The 16,821-nt window shown below is 39.0% G+C and overlaps 2 long non-coding RNA genes across 2 annotated transcripts; both read right to left on the bottom strand.

Annotated features, from left to right (window-relative positions):
- Positions 1 to 414: 414 nt before the first annotated feature.
- Positions 415 to 15,736, bottom strand: LOC105179559. Its single transcript, XR_002286354.1, has 3 exons — positions 15,630 to 15,736; positions 15,260 to 15,509; positions 415 to 667 (listed from the first exon to the last, which is right to left on the bottom strand). It is a non-coding gene; the product is annotated as an uncharacterized LOC105179559 (long non-coding RNA).
- A 148-nt stretch (positions 15,737 to 15,884) lies between these two features.
- LOC105179558 lies at positions 15,885 to 16,820 on the bottom strand. Its single transcript, XR_849312.1, has 4 exons — positions 16,778 to 16,820; positions 16,592 to 16,657; positions 16,179 to 16,244; positions 15,885 to 15,966 (listed from the first exon to the last, which is right to left on the bottom strand). It is a non-coding gene; the product is annotated as an uncharacterized LOC105179558 (long non-coding RNA).
- Between the last annotated feature and the right edge of the window lies 1 nt (position 16,821).

The raw sequence follows: 16,821 nt of genomic DNA, 5'->3' as shown, positions 1-16,821 counted from the left end.
ACGTTCTATTCGAATTACTAAATTTAAATAGACTACTTCAATATTATATTTGATAAATTAATTTAAATAATTTAATATTATAAAGTTTTTTACGTATTAGTAAAAAAACACACAACCAAAGTTAATTATTTTAAGACCACATTTATTAATAAATAGTATATATTTAAATTAATTGTAGCATGTTTATAAATAGAATGGATCTAAATTAATTACACCATATCTATAATTATGTATAGATTTAAATATACTATAGTTAATAAATTGTACCATACTAAAGAATTAACAAATACATTTCTCTTTGTGTTTGTTTGCTAGATTAGAGAGTAACACCAAAGAATGCAAAGAGTGAGAAGAACTCCGATTTCTAACCCAAATTGGATTGTAGGAGAGCTAAGAAAACGCTCAGTAGCGGTCATAACTTCCACCGAAAATACGTTGAAGACGGGTGAAACTGCCACCACCACCACAAGAAAACCTAGCAAATCAACCACCACTACTTGATTTTTGCCATACCTGCGGTGCTTTCAACCGTGATTTGAAGGTCCAGAATCAGCTTTTGCACAAAGAAGGGATGCTCAAGGTAACATATTTTCGGTTGAGCGTGCTCCTCCACCATCTCCGAGAGAATGGATTGGTGCACAGAATGTGGGCGATGGCGGTTTGAAACCTGGCGGCGAAAGACAACAGACGGTGGGAGGAGTGATGATGGGACAAAAATGTGAGAATGTACTTCAATGAATTTTCTATATGATGTTGAGAAACAAGGCAAAACCCAAATCAAAACAAAATAAACACGGTCCAAGTGAATTAAATCGACCCAAACATGTGGCCTGTTTTGGTTTATCTCGGAGATGGGCCTAAAATGAATAGAAGTGGTGTGATATTAATGTAATCGTATTTACATAAACACACACTCAATAAATAGAAGAAAATAATTTTTTTGATGGGATTGACTCTCCATACACTCTCTGTTCTCTCGCACACACTACCGCACCTTCACAAACACACACTACAATTCTCCTCCATGGTGAACTTGACGACGATGGGGAGGATGCCGGTGAACCTGTTGCCGAGTTTGCGGATTATTGGGGAGAGGATGGTCTCGATTTCTTGGATGTGTCTGAACTGCACTTGGTGAAAATAGTACCGACCAAGGAAGCAGCAACAATGGCGTCTCTACTGCTTCACCAGCGCGGCTAGCGGATGAGGTTCGTGCCTCCTACAGTATTGCAGAATTTTTTAATTTGGCACAGAAGATTTTTGATGATGGCGATGTTGTTTCTCTTGCGGCGCTGGAAACTCTAAAACAGAAGTGGGAAGCGCGGTTTGGCCCTCTCTATCTACTCTGTGTTTTCCCAACCGAAGGGAGTCTGCTGGTGCGACTTTTTCGACGGGTGCGATGGAATTCCGCTGTCTTCGAGAATCAGGAGGATTTGGGTTCTGAAATTTCACTTGAACCTGTCCTCGCGATTGCTGCGCTGAAGGAGATGACCTGCGCGACTTCTGCTGCTGCTGTTGGCCCGTCGTCGGCGAATATGGTTACAGCAGCGGATATGGACCTGATGAGGAAGGCGGTGCCACCAGTGCAAACCCTAGATGCGCAACAGTTTTTGGGAGTGTTTGTTGCTGTATCAACGCCGATGATTGGAGAAGGACATGGAACACACGACGCCGGTGATCTTGCCGGCGACGAATAGTGCTGCGATTTCTGCTGCAGCGTCGCAATCTCAGCTGATTGACTGGTTTGGGCTGCCTCAAACGTCCGGAAAACGACCGGCTATGGAGGAGGGGATGGGTCATGTGCACACGGCGACAGTGACTTGCTGGTCGGAGATGAACAACACTGGAATTTGTGTTGCAGAATCTCTGTTTCTGCAACCTGCCCGGCCGTCTATTTCTGCTCTAGTGACAGTTTCAACTTCGGCGACTGAAACTGACAGGACTTTAGGTGTACACATGCAAATCCGACAGTGGTTAATATCTCGTCCGGTGATACGGATTTCTTTGTTGGAACTATTTCCCTACGTACTAGTTCTGAAATCCCAATTTATGATGATAAAATTACTTTTGTGTTCAATAATTCCTCCCAAAAAACATTGTCGCATGTTGCACCGGTAATGCAAAATGGTGAAGTCATAGTATGACCCACGTCGGAATCGATTCATGATGGGTCTCGTTGGTGGAAGGCAACAGTAGTGGGGTATTTTTTGGGCAAACGCCCGTACTTCCATCACCTGAAAGAGTATGTGACTTCTATTTGGCCTTCATTGGGGGAGGTAACTGCCATGATGAATGGGTTCTTTTTCTTCATGTTTAACACGGTTATGGATATGGAAGATGTAATAGAAGATACGTCCTAGCAATACTAGGGGCAACCGATCGTGCTCCAGATATGACAACCAGGAATGGTAATGCGTAATCTCAAACACACACGTGTCCCATTGTGGATCAGATTGAGACACCAACCGGTTGAGCTTGGACAATGGAGGGATTAAGCACAATGGCTAGTGGAGTAGGGAAGCCACTGTATCCGGATGCTATTATGAGAGCATGCACGAGACTGAATTTGGCTCCTGTATGCCTAAACACATCATCACTGTGACCCCGGACGAGGATGGATGGGAATCGCCATGCAAAGTGGACGTGGAGTAGGAATGGCTCCCCCTCAATTGTAATAGTTGTATGAGCTTGGGGCATTCGTCTAAGGAATGCTTGTTTAACAAAGGTGCAAAGTCATTAAAACCCCCTATAGCGGTCTATGTTCCTAAAGTCACTACCTCTATCCCCTAGGTTGATAAAGAGGGTATATTACACAGACGCATCTCGTGAGGTCAGATAACGGGTCCTTCTAGCAACCGGTTGATGCTTCCTTGCAGCCGCCAGTTGCTCGTGAGCCTCCCAACGAGCAAATCAGCGCGGAGGGAAGAAATAACGGTAAGGAAGTAGTCATATTCAATTCCTTTGACCCATTAAACTTCATTGATGATGCAGAAGCATCTACGAGGGGTCCTAATATCAGCAGCCCCATTAGTGGTGACCCATGTTGAATGATGCATTCTGGAACGTTCGTGCATGCAATGAACCGATGTTTATTATAGTTATATATGGTGCTAATGAAGTTATCGATCGACGTCAGTTATGAGAATCTTTAAATATGTTGGGTAATCAGTCGATGGATGAGCTGTGGTTAGTGGGGGGTAACTTTAATGCGGTACGTGATCTTAGTGAGGTTTGTGGCACATCTGGAGATATAAGGATGGCCATGGAGGAATTTAATGCATGTATTCAGTCAACTGCTTTGCATTCACTTCCCATGCAGGGTGAATGGTATACATGGCATAATTGCAGCACGACTTCGCGTAGTTTATGGAAGCAACTAGACCGGATGCTTATTAATGATACATGGCTCACACGATTCCCCACATCGTGCTACACTAGTCTCTTGCCCCAGACTTCAGACCACTCGCCGCTTGTATTGAATGGGGATAGACAAATGCAGCTTGGAGGTATGTTTAGATTTGGTAACTACCTTACTCTCTCACTAGATTTTTTCACTAGTGTGCAGAATTTCTGGCAACATGTTATTGTAGGCGTGCCTATGTATGCTGTTACACGAAAGCTGAAGGATTTAAACCCCATCTTCAGGCAGTAGAGGAGAAATAAGGGTGACATTTCGTGTAATGTTAAGCTAGAAAAAGGTTTTCTTGAGACAGCCCAAACATTACTGAGTATGGATCGGCAAGATGAACTATTACTCTTACTGGAACACTGCTGTCGGATAGTATACGCCAAGGCGGTGAAGCTCGAGAAAATCATGCTATAATATCGGGCAAAGATGCAGTGGATGAAGGGAGGGGACCAATGCTCGAAAGTCTTCTTCCGCAAAATAGTCGAAAGAAGAATTGCTCGGAGGATCTTGCTGATCAATGACGAGCAAGGAAACACCTAATACAGAGCCAGGAGCGATTATTCATGAGTTTATCTCTTTTTACCAGGCTCTATTAGGAGGGGTGCGAAGACAACAGACAATCAATATTGGGTACTTGAGACCATGGACGAGACACGCGCTGACTGAGGAGGACACCCAACTTCTACTGAAACCAGTTACAGCCGACGAAGTCAAGCAGACCGTTTTTGACATCGCATACGACAAGGCACCGGGACCTGATGGATATTTTTCTGGATTTTACAAAGCAACCTGGCCGATTGTGGGAACAGAAGTTACGTCAGCTATTCTGGACTTCTTTGATTAGGTAGGATGCTAAAGCAAATCAACACCACGCTTTTAGCATTAATCCCTAAGGTACACTCCCTTATGATGGTCACAGATTTTTGCTCTATTTCTTGCTGTAATGCCCTCTATAAGATCATTGCTAAAATTCTTGTTCAAAGATTGAGTTTGATTTTGGATAAATTGATAAGCCCCTGTCAGGCATCTTTTGTTCCGGGTCGTAGTATAGGCGATAATATTATTTTAGCACAGGAACTGTTTAGAGGATACTATCATGCACGGCTTCCCCCACGATGTGCGCTTAAAGTGGACATTCGAAAAGCCAATAACATGGTAGAATGAGATTTCCTCCTGGTAGTTCTGCATCTATTTGGGTTCCCTGCACAGTTCATTCGATGGGTGGAGGAGTGTATCACATCACCCTCGTTCTCGGTTGGTCTTAATGGGAAACCACACGGTTTCTTCGTAGGGTCACGAGGGTTACGACAGGGAGATCCATTGTCACCGTACCTATTTGTCTTAGTAATGGAGGTACTTCATTTACTCTTACTTTAATTGATTGATCAGGACATGTTATTCTATTTTTATTGGAAATGTGGACCATCTAAATTATTTCAGCTTGGATTTGTCGATGATTTACTACTTTTCTGTAAAGCTGATATGACCTCCATTCGGGTGTTTAAATGGGGTCTAGATCGATTTGCTGAGTTATCTGGACTTTGGCTTAATGGAAAAAGAGCCATCTCATTTTATCACGAGCGGCACAATGGATGAGAGACTTGTTATTAGCAGCGCTTGGCTTTCAGGAGGGGCATTTACCAGTGCGATACCTAGGGCTTCCTCTAATCTCTTTCAGACTATCAATATTGGATTGCCAACCTCTATTAGCAAAAATTGATTGTTGCATTCAGGGTTGGGAGGGTATGACATTATCATTTGCGGGGTGGATTTAGATTATTAAATCCGTTCTCATGGATTTGAGTATATATTGGACTTCCGTGTTCATTCTACCTAAAAGTACTATAAGGCAGATCGAGAAGAGATTGCGCTACTTGTTATGGAAAGGTGCTACTAGTGGGGGCTATGTAAAGGTACCATGGAGAGATATATGTAAGCCAGCTGCAGAGGAAGGATAGGGCTTAAGAGACATCGCTATTCTTAACCGTGCCTCATTAGTAAGCAATCATACGATGTGCTTATTTGTGATAGAACATCCATATGGGTGGAGTGGTTGTACCATGGGCGCTTGTGTGACAGGTCCATTTGGACAATTTCTGAGCATGGAGGTTTGTGGGGTTGGAGAAAACTCCTTCGCCTACGTACCGTTATTCGACCATTGGTGGATTACCAAGTGGGTGATGGAGCTACCTTCTATTCGTGGCAGGACCCGTGGCACCCCCTCGGACCGCTTATTCAAAGGCTACCACGTGGCCCGCAACTCACTGGTCTTGGACACTCGGAGAAACTTAATAGGGTCATTGTGGATGGGTATTTGCACTGGGCCTCATCACGGACATGTTTGGAGATTGTACAGAACTTGCCCATAATCCATGGAGACGATGATCGTGTTCATTGGCGAGATACGAATGGATGTCTCACTGTTGCACCGCTATATCGTATATTACACCCGCCGGGACCCAAGTTAGGCTGGACTTCACTACTCTCGGGCTCCTTGAAGATTCCTAGATATACATTCATACTGTGGCTCGCTATATTAGGGAAACTATCCATTACAGATAAACTGTGGTTGTCATATCTTGGTACCTATGTTCTTTGTGATGAAGGCGCAATAGAAACACATGCACACTTACTTTTTCAATGTTTTTATGCCAGACGATACCTCATAGCTGTGACAGGATGTTCGATTCACATGGCCAAACTGAGACTGGGCCTTAGACGTGGAGTGGGCTAATAGGAAGTGGAGAGGGAATCATATCATCAATTTATCCTACTGTGCACTACTCGCTGCATGTGTCTATCATATCTGTTACTCTGTCCTTTCACATGTTCTTATACATAAGAGAATTTTAGTCCTACTAACCTTAGAATATGACATCACAATGTCATAATACCCTAGCATAAAATACTTTCATGTAATGGTATATTGATTAAACCACCACAATTTTCTAACGTTATTGAAGGCTTCAAAACATAGTGATAGAACTGCACAATGGCCAAGAGTAAAACAATATAATAAACAGAAATTACTACAGAATAGCAGAAACAATTTCAATAGCTCATCAATCAATCTCTTTATTTATCTATCTATCTATATAGGAAAAAGTATCATTATAGTCCGCTAAATATGTCTAATTTTAATTTTAGTCCGATAAGTATGCCCATATTTGTTTAGGTCCAGTAACTTATGAAATTGCTACTTTTAGTCCTCTGGTAAAATTTCGGACAATTTTACCCCTATGCAACTTTTAAAAGGCAGTTTTAGTCCATATGCACTCATTTCACATTTTTTCGATAATGCTCGCCTAGAATGGTATTAGAGCCTAGGTTTATTGAAGAAATATATGATTACATTGCATTTTGATATTATTTATCCACTAATGGAGGAGACTCTCCGAGAGAAAATGAAACCGAACGAAAGTTCAAGTTACGCTAAAAACAGGGAATATTTCCAGATCCTAGAAATACAATGAAGAGAATTTCTAATGCAAATTCTTGACAAATGGTACAATGGTCCCATGAGGATTGATCCAAAACTTCTCACGCCGAAAGAGGAATAAGAATGGCTGAGGAATTTTGAGGTTCGACAAGTACTACTAGGGAATGCAATGAGGCGTCTACACTCCACTGAAGTCCATGGTAGAATCCTAGTCACGAGAAGCGGAACGGGTAAATTCCTTCATAATTTCAGTTCTAAAAATTATGACTGATTGAAAAGAACTCGAGCCAGATACATCAATGATCTCCCAAGATTTGAGGGATATACAAAAGGCAGTTCAAGACTATGGACATAGGTTAATCCATATACCTATGAAAATAGAATCTTTGAGCCAAAAGGTTGAACAGGTCCTTAAGATCCTTCCCAATCTACACAAGGTCCTTACAGATCTAAGGGCTGAAATTACAAATCTAAAAAGAAAACAAAGGAAAAACCCTGAGACATCAAGATCCAGACAGGAGCGAATCATGCACTTGGAACAGTACCTCTTCTACATCAGAAAGGGAAGGCCACGGAGATTCCAAAGCCGATGTCCAGAGAGGATCTGATTATCACATCTATCAGATCTATAAAATAATGGAGGTGACGAGAGCGTATCTATCCGATCTACAAGAATTGGCAGAATCCATTTCCTAACTCGGGATTGTGGATTTGGTCAATATCCAAACAAATGAAATTACTCCATCACTACCACTGCCGGAGAGAAGTACATGTTCTAATGATCCTTCATAGGATCACCCGATGAGGGAAAGCATGGATTTCCACATTAATGTCACTCCAACGTTTGTGGGAACCAGACTAAAGGAAAATCAAGGGAGAAATCCAAAAAGTGTGCTTGAAAATACACCTTAGGCGAGGACCATGCTCCAGCCCTTACATCCATATGGCGCTATACTGAACCTGGATATTATCGATTTCTGAAATACCGAGAAATTGATAGACGAATGGGTTGCAGCCATCAAGATAGCAACAACTTCCATAGAGCTCGACAAAGAAAACTTCATAAAGCTTGTGGAGTTGAGCTTGGAGGGATCTGTGAAGATCGAATGGGATAATACCCCAGAATATACCAAACCCAGCATCCTTGTCGAAAATTCGAAAGGCACGATAGCAGACCGGCTAGGAAGGCCTATCAAGATACACTTCATCGGAGATGGATACTTCGAAAGAAGTAGAGCATAGAAGGCTAGAGAATATGAACAGGCTCTCTTCAGCCTTGAATTAAGAAGTATTTGCAGAGTAGATGAATAAATCTATTGGTTCCGCAAGTATTTCTTCCAGAGTGGAGTAGCAACAGAAGTAGCAGCTCCAATGTTTTTCGCAAAAATATGCAGTCTATGGAGGAAAATGTTGATCCAGTCATACAAAGTACGTGAAGGACAGCTAGATTTAGTGGCGTGAAGAATGTCTTTCCTCAAAGACAAACTGAAGGATGGGTGCTATCAAGCATCCATCTAGAAAAACATGAAAAGACTAAGAGGTAAAATCAAACGAATTCCTCTCTGTTGTGATAACAATAATTTTCCAACTATTATAGGAGAATCAAGCGAGCCGAGGAAAAGGAGGAAGCAAAATAGTGATTCCTACCCCAAGAGATCCAGAAGAACCTTTTACCGATGGAGATCATGGTGGTCCAAGTCCAAAGCTAGAACATATAAATTTGGATAAAGAACAGGACCTACAAGGGTCATCCCAAGGATCTAGATGTGCAGATGTAAGATCCACTAGAAGAACCCCTACAAGAAGAATTTTCAAACGAGCCCATAACGAAGCTAATGAAAGTTTCAAAGACTGCAATTGCTGGACTTGCGGAGCAAAAGGACATATATCTCCCGACTGCCCACAAAAACGTGGTGAATTGAGAAAATTTGAAGCCACGGATGATATTCTAGATGCAGTTTAATATGGAGATTTGGTACCATTCTATCAATTCGAAGATCTTCCTTCAAACGAAAGCGTCTATGAGGAGGAAATAGAGACCGATTCAGATGGATCTTCAACAGAGTCAGAATAATTACAACGAGAGAGATAGGCTACAAACTTTCGAAAGCCTATCAGGGTTCTTTTCCAGAATGACAGTGTCAAATAAAACCATGGAAAGAACCATGCGACATGATTCCAACCTCAGCCCATAGGATGGATTTAGGATTGGAGGAATTGAGAAAGTCCTAAACCAGATAGGATTGAACCAAAGGAAGCATCACATAATCTACAAAGTAAGTTCAGGTGAGTTTGCTATACCTATGGAACGTACCAGTAATGTGATGGAAATGCAACTAATTCGTAAAGAAGAAGTTCTTGAAAATTTAAGTAAGCTTAGAGAAGAAGTAGCTATTACTATGAAATGGATCCACATAGGAACTATTGAAATTGTAATAAAAGCAACTTTTAAGGAAGGAATTGATTCAGAAATACATTTATCAATAATGGATAGAAGAATCAATAACTTAAGAGACAGTTGTCCTGGAACAATGATAGGTAATTTGTATGCAGCAAAATTAATATTTGACATTCATTCTAGGATTGCAAATAACCTAGTAGACCAAGATTTTAGTAGAGTCTTAACCCTTCATCAAGATTTCAAAAGAAAAGATCCAATGATAGAAGGTAATAGACCATATTCTATAACTGATAGAATAGCTTATGCCCGTTCTAATACACATCATTCATATATGTTTCTTAGGAAAGAATATATCAAGATTCCTAGAATTTGACATCACTAAGAAAGAAAACTTTTTCCTTGTTATGACTTATATCATTTGCAGCAACATGTTATTGGAAAATATGAAAGCATGTTAGAAATAGTAGGCCATTAAATTCTAGTTGCAGGTATTGTAGGACGAGAAAGTGGGTGTATGACTTTGGAGTTAAGTTTCTTCAAAGACCATAAACCATGGAGAAGGAAAGGTAACAGAATGAAATTCAGTTTTGATGGTTTCACCATAAAGATTGAATGACAAGTCCCTTTTCTATATACATATCTGTTGGTATGTTGTATGATCAATATAAGACAAAATATTTTGCAGCTTATATTGATTCAGGATCAAGAATTTGCACGGCAAAACCCGGAGTTTTCCCTAAGGAAGCAAGGGAAACCTTACCCGTTATTGCAGGAAGAGGTTTTTCACAAAAAATCCTGATACTCAATAAAGGAATATGAGAAGCCAAGATAATGATTGGAGGAGCATTTGGATCACCCTCGTTTAGGGTAAAAACACCTCCTGTTTACTTTCATGATACAGGTGCTGATATCTTGCTAGGTAACAATTTCATTCAAACATTTGCAAGATATATGCAGGATAATCAAAGGAATCTGTTAATCTTTACTACTAACTGTGATAGTGAGATACAGGTGTTGCGAAGAAAAAAGTATTTAACAGGATAATGCCAATAATTTTTAGCAGCAAACATGCTGATTTTGATGCCAGATTAACTCATTAAAAAATACAGGATAAGAGTAAACTTGGTAAGGTCCTTTTGTCTTTCAGGCAACAGGAACTCATACACAGCGATAGCTTCTATAAGGAATCCGAGGAGAAAATTCTGAACCTAAAAGAAGCACTACTGGAAATGAAATCAATAGACATCAGCGAAGAAAGCAGATTTTCTCTTGAGAATGTCAAGTGGCTCATCCTGAGGAACTTTAGTGAAAACCCTCTGGCATGGTGGGATAGGAACTAGATCGAAGCTACTCTGAAGGTTAAAGATGAATGCAAATACGATTATTTTCGATACAAACCTATCCAGATAAACATGGAGGATAAGAAGGATATGCAAATGATAAACAAAGTGTATATCAGTGTTGGACTCATTGAACCTGGAGTCTCTACCTGTAGTAGTTCTGAATTTCTGGTAAGAAACTATGGTGAGATTAAGAGAGGTAAACCCAGGTTGGTTATTAACTATCAAAGCATCAATAAAATATTAGAATTTGATGGTTATTACATTCCTAGTAGAGAACACTTAATTGATTGCATTAAAGGGGCAAAAGTGTTTTCCAAATTCGATTGCAAATTTGGGTTTTATCATATTAGGATGGAGAGTGAATCAAAGAAATTTACTACATTCTCCAAAAAGGATTCGTGAGCTGAAACAGGATTGCAGTAACCTCAAAAGCTTACTATACCACAGGACGAGGATGAATTGGTAGTCTATACAGATGACAATGATTACAGATAGGCAGAACTGCTCATGAAGAAAACAACTACAAGGGAAGAACCTTGTAGATACACAGGAGGGTTGTTCTCAGAATAACAAGCAAAAGTTTGGCATATTAATGAGAAAGAATTCGTTGCTGTTTGGAATGCTTTTAAGAAATGTCTTAATTTTACTTGCTAAAGAATTTACTTTAAAAGTTAATAATACTAATGTTAAGGCTTTCTTAAAAAAAGAATTAGAATCGAAAATAGAGAAAGCTCGTATTATCAGATGGAAAGCTGAATGCCAATATTATTGTTATAGTATTGTCGTTACAAAATCTCATAAAAATATTCTTGCAGATTTCCTGACGAGAGATGGAGGCAGTTGAAGCAAACTCCATTATGTTGAGACTCAGGCACCTTCGGGAAAACCTCGAGGAGCTTGATAAAAAGTTCGGATAGCTAGCGGTTAATGCCCAAGTTGCTGAAAGAATTCAAAGAGCTGATCTAGACACTTTTCAGGTCGCAATAAGGAGTTCCTTATTAGCATCCACCTTGCTATGGAACAATTTACGAGAACCAATTCGGAAGTCGTCACCTTCAGGGATGACTCACGAATTGAGGGAGCATGACCCAAAACATGTCTTTAGAGTACAAGGCTCTAGACCTGTAGCGTCGGATTCAAGTATCGATTGCAGGAGGCCATCACCAGACTCTGGTGAAAGGACAACAATTAAGTCACAGGAAGTGCAAACTCCTGTGGGTTCAAATCAACCCGACACCTCCGGGGTTAAGGAGGGATTGATTAGCCTTAGGCCAATAATAGGAACCTCTAAGGCTAATACTAACGAATTGATATCTTCTTCTTCTTGGCAGGATATCAGCAAATGTGGGAATAATTAATTTCTCGCAAAGGAGTAAACCCAGGCAAGACCATTATCGAAACATCCGAAAAATATAACAGGGTCTGGATGTTAGAGGGGTCGAAACCAGAAGATGTCCGAGAATGGTATGATTTTGGATCTCTTGCTTCAGTTCATACTATGTTGGTCTTTCCAGAGATTTTCAAAGTGGATTAGTGGGGCGGTCTTTGATTCATGGCAAAACAGCCCCCACTTAAAGAGAGGCGACGTTTTGGAGTTAAAATTTGTATCAGTAGCTCCAGAAATGGCAGGAAAGGGGTCTCATCCAGCATTCCATTTTATGAAGCTGCAAAGGCCAGATATGGTAGCTTTCAACAAGATCAAATCTGTCTCAGGAGAAGCTCCCTTGGTATCAACCATTAATGAAGATAGTATCTCTACTAGGACAGCTTAGGGATTATGGGTCTGTCTCAAAGAGATGGACAAAGTCAAGTATCCATTCAAGATTTTCTCAAACAAAATGAATGGTTCGTTCCTGTTAAACTCCATGATAAGAAAGAGAATTGAGTTCGAAGAAAGCTTATTTGAAAAGAAGAGGATGTTAATCTGCGAAAATAAGCTGCCGGCGACTGAAGCATCCAGATGAAGACGTGCAACATGTTGCATGTTGGGCAATGGCATAATCATTTATGCCCTTGCTGTGAAAAACCAGAAAAGCCCTTGTTCGGGACAAAAATTCGGGTCACACAAATTAAACCCGAACCAGACTAGGATAAAGGAAAAAGAAAATTTTTACAAAAAAGAAGTAAAAATAAAAAAATATAAAAAGGCAAGGATAAGACTGTCGGCAGAAAACGACAAAGGCCAACAGTCAGCAAAGCAAGAAAGCTAGCTGGAAAGCATGTGACCGAAAAATCATTATGGCCAACAATTAGGAATCACGAGCAGATGACGAATGCATTGAGGTCATCACAAAACAAGTTTGGAGTTCGAATTTGAAGTCCGCGGACGCCTATAAATGAAGATGCAATGAAGCAGAAGGAAAGCAACAGAAAACTTCTCCTACTATTCAAAGCATTTGAATACAAAGTCCTTTTAATCTTTTGCAGAGTTTTAATCTTTTAGTTTATGGGGTTTCCCTAACAAGTCAAGTCCTCTACACTATGAGAGGCTAAATAGTTGTCTCCTCCAACGAAGGAATAATATCTATGTAATATTCTCTATATTTCTTCAATAAATGTAACGCTTCTGTTCAACCAGTTTGTCCAAAATTCTATTAAGTTCCTCTATTGGAGTCTCTTTTACGCCCTAAGTTAGGAAATGAAATAGGGTTGTGTTGTTTTGTTAATTAAGGAGCCAAGGCTTGCGAACGATCTGCTAAGGTAGTATGGTTGGAGGAAGTTCGTAAAACCTAGGACTTCGAAAACCCGAAAACAGAGCGGTCAAAGCAGGGTATGAATTTATTGGGTCTTAGTTTATTTCGGAAGCATGTTGGGCCATTTTTAGAGCATTAAAATGGACTATTAGGCTTTATTACCAAAGTAGGGAAAAAGGGTCATAAAATTGGCTGAATGATAAGCAAAAAGGAAAGATATAGGACTAAAACTAATATTGTCAAAGTTAAAGGACCAAAACGATTTTAAGGCATAAATAAAGGACTATTCGGATCTTTTTCCCTATCTATATATATTTCTATATATACAATTAAAAAAATAGACAATCTCCGTACAGTAATTTACATGAAGCCATGTATAATTAACAAATACAAGTACTATATACAACTCAGATAACGAATCTAGAATATGATCCTCACTGTCCATTCTGAAGCAGTGGATGGGTCATCTATGGCAAAAATCTAGAACACCCACAATAAGCTGTTGGATTACATGTGAATCGACATGAAACCCTACATCAAGAGAAGCTCTCCAATATATGTACAAATATGTATGTTACACTCTCAACTTTGACAAATGTTTTACGGGGGAATGCAATTCACCATCTGTGATATTGAAAATGAGCACATTACCCTCTACGAAAAAAATATAGCAATTTACCCTCCTATACTTTTTAAAATGAAGCAATTTACCTCCTTATATAGGGAGGTAAATTGCTTCATTTTGAAAAATATAAGGAGTTAAATTGTTGTATTTTAAAAATTACAGGGAGGTAAATCGCTATTTATTTTTTTTTTTTAACAAAAACCACCTAGAGCTGGGGGGAGCTTTTCGGAGTCCTCAGTCCTTCTATATTAAAATGCACAAAATTGTTACAGCGAGGAGAGCTACCTCCCTAGAATTTCTAACAAAGCCATAAATAAGGAGTACTACTCCCTTACAAATAGAGCAAAATTAAGCAAGGAGTACTACTCCCTTACAACAAAAGACACAAACAAGTTTACTAGAAAAACTATGGCGAGAATCGCTATTTATTTTTTCATAAAGAGGTATTTTGCGATATCACAAGGGGTTGCTTGCATTTTTTCCTATATTTTACTTATGAGTTTTCAAGATCTGGCTATGTAAGAACCTCACTGGCGGCCACACTCCTAATTGTATATCCTCAATGGCTTGTTATGTGAGGTGCAATACTAAAAAGAAGAGGTCATTGCATATCTTAGTTAGAACTATTCTTATAGAAAACACAAACATATCACTGCAACTACAGATATTAAACAAATATATGTCATGAATCCGTAAACTCAGTATGTTGCATGCCTTTTTTTTGTTTTTAGAGCAACTAAGGTACGTCTTGTGTTCTATAGCATGCCACATTAAGTTTTCTTTTTGCACGTAAGGGTCAGGGCTCATAATATAGCAATCAACTTATTTGTTCAGTAGATAAATAAAAGGACATGTAGCATGAAATGGAATTTTACATAATATTTGGTTTCAATTTTGTTTCATCTCCGAGATAGGCCAAAACATGGACAATTGTTTGCCTTGATTTGTTTTGAAAGTTTTGGTCGTGTTTTGAGATGTTTTGAAATAGTGCCTCATTTGTTTTTTTTGTCAAAATAAGTGTACACAAATTATAGGTTCTACGACTAAATATATATAGAAAAGACATGATTTGACAATGAACAGTAGTTTATGTCTCCTACTAAACAACACCAAACATACCATACTTATTTTATATTATCTCCAAAAATAAATTCAAACATACACACTATCTCTAACACATACTTATTTATCTTTGTTTTTCTCTCTCTATCTCCACAAAACACATCAAAATAAGTTAAAAATGAAACCAAACATAGTGTTAGGTTTTCACTTTCAGCAAGATTAAAAACATCGAGCAACAAAATCAAATTTATTAAAAAAAAATGAAAATAAAAGCAGGTATATATTACCTGATTTGCTGTAGGAGCCTTCTAGGGGTATTGTTAACGTGTTCCAGTCCAAGATATTGCTCCCAAGAAACACAAATACTGCTTCTTTGTAGAGTCAAAACATATTATGAAATTTAAGCGCATCTGCATATAAATATTGTCACAGAGTGTGTCTATGTGAGAGAGTGAGTGAGACCTGGAAATGGCCGAACAAAGTATCTGAGTCCTCCAAGTATTCTGCTTGACTATGCGACACAAAAGCAAATCTCCACTGCATAAAATCGAGAAGATTCAAGCATAAAGTAGAAGTTGTAGCATGCCTAACCACATAAGCATCATACCATCATCTTCATTTAAACTGATTGTAACAATTAGGCTCGGGATGGAATACCTTCAAAAATTCCTCATCTCGTACTTGCAACTTGTTCTGCACATGAACCTTGATGCGAGACAAAGTTTCACCATCATTAATCACCAATAAAATGGCTCACCAAGAGTTTTAATTCACTGCCAGAAGCAAAATGAATACATAAGATTTAAAAGGAAGAAAATGAAAGAGATGCACATGCAGTTGAAATAGAGAGGTGAAACGAGTACAAATATATGAGGAAAACTATGAACTAACAAACTGAAAATACTACCGTCTGGTTTTGAGCATCCTCATGCATGAAGTGACACACATGAATCAAACATTTACTTGGGCCAAGAAATTTCTCTACCTCTGGAACCTACAATGAGAAATTATAAAAGTGGAGAAATTGTTGATATTAAAGATGAACATATGGGGAAGCCAATTTTAAAGGAAAAAGTGTCGTAGTCTGTCAAAGACACAGTACTAACATGGAAAGAATTTAGAAAGATACTTTTGTTATGTGTATCACCTGAAAAATGAAAGCATTTATATACATAGACACGCATATGTATAGAGATAGAAACAGACCTCCTTTGGTCGTAAAGTCCAACGATTGTCATTTATTGCTGCGATCTTATCACTGTTAGGATATATCTGTAGGAACTTAGAGTTTTAGCAACTTAAAAAAATAAGCATAGAAGGCTAGACATAAAGAATTTCTAACACCCATTTTGAAATACAATATACAATTTACTAAGTGAAGACCAAATGGGAAAAATATAAAAACCTAGCAAGTACTGAGACTCAACTTCCAAGTCAGAGTGCATATCTGCAACACGTCCAATTTGTGTGTATCCAACCCATACAAGATTTTTAAGTGTAAAATAAATTGAATTTAACTATTTAAGTTGGATTACTAAGTAAAATTTTATAAGAATATTATTTTGATAATATTATGAAACTAATGAATGAAATAAAAAGAAGATGCAATAATTCAGGACCTTATAGATCTTGTGCGATAATACTTCCAGAAGCCTTAGCTCTGCATTTGGACGAGAAAGTTTCACCTGTTTAACATAAACATTGCAACAGTTAAAAATCATATAACGCTATGTTATGCGAAAAATCTTAGCAGTCTAGGAACACAAACACGCACACTCCCGGTAATAACTTGTCAGCTATATTACCTTCTCCATGAGATGCTCAAGGACATCACCCACAGTGCTTTCCT

This window comes from Sesamum indicum, unplaced genomic scaffold, assembly GCF_000512975.1.
Source record: "Sesamum indicum cultivar Zhongzhi No. 13 unplaced genomic scaffold, S_indicum_v1.0 scaffold00166, whole genome shotgun sequence".
Taxonomy (NCBI): Eukaryota; Viridiplantae; Streptophyta; class Magnoliopsida; order Lamiales; family Pedaliaceae; genus Sesamum; species Sesamum indicum.
Note: the sequence above shows the minus strand (reverse complement) of the source record. Positions and strands in the feature narration are given on the sequence as shown.